Genomic DNA, 6,000 nt, shown 5'->3' on the forward strand with positions numbered 1-6,000 from the left:
CACTTTCTGTGTTGTGTTTGCATGTTACCTCCATAGTTGTGTGGGGTTCATCCCACATCCCAGTAGAAATGTGCTGAGCATTTTTTACCTCAAGGACAGATGGTACTAAGTTGAAGCCCAGTTATTCTGACTGAACCTGAGATGTCTGACAAAAGAATGCACCCAAAAATGTACAGAGTCATGGGTGGCAGCAGCGTAGACTCTAGATGGTGGCTATCAGGAGAACACTCATGTGAACCAACTGCTTTAGGCATCTCCAGTGGTGCTTGGCATGCTATAGACAAGAAAGCATGGAGGACAGACTGAACAATGCATCAGGGCTAGACAGATGCACTACAAAAACTGGATCTAGGTAATTTGGTCATATCAATTCATTTCACCCAAGAAAGATGAACAGATATTTGCCATTGCTAAGCAGGCAGAGGACCTGGCTTACTTGACCTACATAAGTTTTAATGTTAATGGTATAAAGGGTTTGTGGGAGTGGCCCATGTACCACCCCTGTGGGCCAGTTTGTATGCCTTTCACAAAGCCAAGTAGTCCTAGGTCAATAAACTGTTAGCTGGCTGGTGTCTAGTTGCCCAGACTACATTATATGAGATAGTGCTGATGAACAAAAGCTGGCCATAAAACCAATTAGGCTAGCACACATGAATTAAGGATTGCTATACTGAATGCATGTTCACTGACTGGATGCAACTTGAAAGTGGATGACACAATGGTAAGGAGGAGACTGGATATTCTATGTATTCAGAAGACCAGGTGGAAAGACAGCGCAGCAAAGTCTCTTAGCGTGGGATCATTAATCTACAACTCAGGGAATGGACACACTGGAAAAGGCATAGGAATCAGTGAGAAAAATATAGAAACTTCTGAAGACAGGAATGCCATTAAACTCAATGACACAATCATGAAAATCAAAATGCAAATGCAAATGAATATGCAATGAAGAGCTGGAGCGATCTTCATTATCTTAATCTATACTCCACAGCAAGGTTGCAATGGTAATAAAAAGAAGTCATTCACCAGCTGTTGCTGGGCCTCCTTGGTAAAGCAGAACAAAATGAGTTGGTCACAATAACGGGGGATCTGAATGCATATGTATGGACATAGTGAAGAGGATATGAGGATTGCCATGGGTCCATATGTCTGGGGACAAAAGAAATAATTAAGAAGAGGCCATCTTGAACTTTTCCCAGGTAAATAGTTTAATGGTGTCCAACACCTGGCTCACAAAAAAAGACAGTCACAAGATCACATATACACGATTGGCCACCGTTAAACTCAGACTTTCTCCTACTAAGGAAAGGGCACTGGAGTCATTCAGAGACTGCAAAGTAATCATTGGTGAAGCAGTTGGCCACCAGTAAAAACTACTGATGGCCTCTGTTAGCTGAAAGCAGTGGACAAAGAATACTCTACAATCTACAGAAACTAGTCTGAAGATCTGTAAGGTGACTGAGTGAAAACAGAGAAGCTCAAGTAAATGATCATGGGTCTAGCACCTCAGGAAGGAAGAAACAGGTGAAGCAGAAGAAGAAGAATTGTGGAATCTCGAAATACCATATCTGAAGACAATATAACGGTTCTGTGGTCAAGCCAATTGTAGAAGTAAGGAATATATGTAATATGCAAATCTGGTGGTGGAATGCAGAGGTCCAGGAACTCATCTGAAAAAAGAAAGAAGTACAGGAAGAAATGTGGAGAGATACAATGGATGGGGCTAAAAAGGAATACTGTTTGGCTGGCAAAAATGCTAAGAGAGCCACTGACAATCATAAGAACAAGTCATTTAAATTCTAGCTTCTGGAAAATGACTAAGCAGATGGCACAAATAAGTTTACTAGGTTGCAAGGCAATATCAGCAATATGATGATGATAGTTGGTAGATGCCATTTGTAAAGGATGCCAGGAACAGTATGCTTACCACTGCCAGTCTACAAAACATCAAGAGCAGAAGTACTTTAAGAAGATTCTGAATGAAGAACACTGCTACAAGCATTGCCTGTGACGAATGAGAAAGGAGAACCTACCCTAGAAGTAGTACAAAGTGCACAAAGGAAAATAAAGTCAGGCAAACAACAGGTTTAGATGAAGTCAAAGCAGATATGATCAAGATGTTGGGTGTGTTGGGCGTGTTAAGAAAAAAAAATGCTCAAGAAAGTGTTCATCAATGTACAGGACAGAGGTATATTGTAGATGACTGGTCAATAAGCATATTTGTGCCATCATATAAAAACACAGGGGTTATTCACAAGTGCAAGCAGTCAGAATTATCAAACTCCAGTCATACTGCATGAAATCCTCCACCATCTCCTAATCTTACTCATTATGTTACTAAAACCACTTTCTCTAACAGTAATACTACAGAAGGCAAAAGGACAGAGAACACGCACAACACCAAATCTGCATAGCACTGAATCAAACCTCTTACCTCACCCTTACTCTAACCCTAAGGCACGGACACTTGCCATACATACTAACTGCTATAATACAGTCTTGTACCTTTTCACACTTTTTCATTCAGACATTAATTTTCTTGTAGACTACTACTTACCTGAACTATATAACACTAAATTTAAACATATGTGAGTCACACAAATACTCATTTGTGCATTCTCTCTGTTTTACATCCAGAAATACTTTTCAATTAAATGTGCATTCATACTTTTACAAGTAAACATGATGTATATAAATCCAAACCAAAAAGTGAAAACTGTGAGCAAGATCCAGCTAAGCTATGGTCTTCACTTTGTCACAACTTAAACCTCTTGCAGTGGAGGCCCATGTGATTTATTCAAATTACCTCTTCAAATATAACAGTGTTTCAGATACAGGGTTGTTGAATGACAATAGCTTTTTAAGTCTTTGTAGGCATAATTCTTTAATTCGTAATTCTGCGTGGGCACACTCCTCTTAGATAACCTTTTTTCATACTAACACTACTATCCCTAGATTTCACTGCTGATTTATGTATTATTGATACTATTAACTTATATGTATTCACTCAAATGGGAATTCTCCTAACCTAAAAAAAAAATTGGATATATATAACTCAATGTTATTTTACATTTCCTTTTATGCTAAGTGTTTTTTACATCTGTTGTATCCCTATCTGTACATATTTGTTGCTATTAACATATGTAAACTTTATACTCTATGTCCAGTTGTTTAAATTTTACCTAACTGCATCATTTAGGACACCATTTGTAATTTCTCTTTTTCTGTTAAGTATTCTTTGAAATACTTGTTAAGTTGATTTCTTTGTGTAGAGCTATTCTCCCTGGGCCTTCGTTGAAAATGGACATGTTGTCCAGTCGGACATTCAAGGTAATCAAATGTAAAATAAAACAAAATAAATAAATCAATCAATAAAGCCAAACCCCACAAGCTGTAGACATGCATTTGTCTTTTTTTTTCTTTTCATATCAAGACAAGCATAAATATTTTTAAACTATACTTTATTAACAGAAACCTTAAAATCAAGCCTTATGTCCATAAACATTATGGTACCTGCAAAATATCCCAAATAAGATCCAAATGAAAGGGTAAAAAGGTCAAACAGATAAACAATCCAATGAAAACTGCAATAAAGACTGAGCCAAGCTACAATCTTCGCTGCAATACCTTAAAACTCTTGCAGTGAAGAGCAATGAGCTATATGCAAATGAGCTCTTAAGTGTTTCAGCTGCATGGTCATTTAGTTCTATCCCATTGTCCTGCACTGCAGGCAGTTTAAGGAATTATACATTGAAGACTCCAGCTTATTTTGGTCTTTCTTGTTGTTTATTTATACACATTACATGTACACAAGCACATACACACGCACTCACACGCATAGACACACAAACACACACACACACACACACACACACACACACACACACACACACACATTCTTCTACCAGACAGATGCCTGCAGTAGGCAGTTTAGAATAAAACTGGCTTTACTTATTGGAAAAGTTTACAACATAATATTAGTTTTGCAGGTAACAGGTAGTTTTTAACAGTGATAAATAAACAAAACCTCCACAAGGTCATGCTCTAAATGTCATATGATTTAAAGCAATATCTTATTCAAAGCAAATACATAGAGATCATGTACCCTGCTACAAAAAAAAAAAAAGCATAGACAAAGCAGGCATATAAAGCTAAATCAAGCACATAAATAAAAACATAAACTCATAGAGTAAGGATTTGCATAATCTTTCAACTTAAAATATTAATTTAATCTATGGTAAAAATAGCACCCATATTAATCTTCCAGATTTCTTTGAGATCCAAAAGTTTTGAAAAGTACTTATCATTGTAACAGAAACCCAATTAAACCCTGTCAGTACCGACAACTATATATTTAACATCAGGATGTGCTTTAATAATGGGGCTTCTTTTCTGTTTTTCTGTTTTTATTTATTTTTGTATCTAATATCACTTAAATGGGTGATTATACATTCTTTAAATATTTTAGCTGTCTGTCACACATAAACTGGTTCCCACGCACATAGCACCGGATAAATCAGCCATTTTGTCAAACGTAATCATTTCATTAATCACAAAATGTTCCCTAGTGTTTTAGTGGACAACTATTCAATATTCAAGACAACTATCACAATTTTTACATCTCTTGCATCCCTTCAAAGAGAATGAAGTACCTCTAGGTATTGTAGTCTTAGTATTCTATTGTTGCTTATTGAAAAATTTCCCAAGATTCCCATTTCTTCTAAATCTGAAAAAGCACCTATCCCACAGAAGGCTGGTTAAAATCTCATTATTTTTAAGAATAAGCCACTATTTTTGAACAACATGTTGTGTTTTGAAAATGATTGATCCATAACTGGTTGTAGATCTGAACTTAGAATCCGAAACTTTATTAGGATTTTATAACAATAACTCAGAGCTGTTTTTCTGACCAATATATTATCCTATATTATTGAGTGATATTTTTATGGTACTATCTTTGTGAAAACCTGTGCCAATCCATTTTAATAGTTTTTGTCACTGTCACAAATCCTTCTAACTCTTAAAAAAGGATATTCATTAATGTTATGTATAATATGTTTGATGTGTATCTGTTAGATGGTAGGAAGGTGCCTTAGAAAAAGGTTTCTTCTCTCTCTCTCTCTATATATATATATATATATATATATATATATATATATATATATGTGTGTGTGTGTGTGTGTGTGTGTATGTAAAACATTACTTAAAAGTACCATTAAGAAGTTTTGTAATTTCAACTTCTAAAAAGAAAAGATCAATATTAAGTAGTATAGCCCTTGATATGAACTTAATGCCCTTGATGTTGTTAAATCTGAATAATTGTATTGCTACATTGAAATATTAATAAACAATATTCTTAATTCTTTTATCACATATTCCTTCAATCTAAATAGAGGTTAGTAGGACTGTCATATTCGTACTTCATTTTAAAATGACCCATACATAAATCAGCATAGATTTGGCGGATGGCTCCAATCATTGTATCACATAAATTACCGTTTTTTTTAATATTTTCTCTTTGAATTCAAATATGTAAGTTATAATGGAAAGTGTCTGAATTCAGATGTGTTTAGCCCAGAAAGATCGAACCAATATTCAAAAAACATTACTGCTCATATACAAGGAACTAACACCCAATGTTCACTTAAACAGTCAGTCAACAGTTATATCATTTCTAAGACTTAAAAAATCACTATTGTTCATGATCTTAGATGACACTAAATTTAAAATGGTTTTAAGCATTTCTCTTGGAAAGCAGAAATATGTTAAGTTAAAGCTGTTTTCCCAGCTATAACAGGTGATTTTGTCCGACCTTATGAATTTTGTCTATTATATAAAACAGTTGCAGTGATGGATCCATTACCATCAACTCATTTTTAGAAACAAGAAAAAAATCTGAAATCCACTGGGTTGTTCCTTTAAACCTACACTTTATTAAACACAAAGTGTTGGTTTCAAGGAATGACACAGTTGATTTCTGATCATTAGGATCACAGATGT

The sequence above is a fragment of the Protopterus annectens genome, chromosome 1.part2, assembly GCF_019279795.1.
Source record: "Protopterus annectens isolate FY-2018-M chromosome 1.part2, PAN1.0, whole genome shotgun sequence".
Lineage (NCBI taxonomy): Eukaryota > Metazoa > Chordata > Ceratodontiformes > Protopteridae > Protopterus > Protopterus annectens.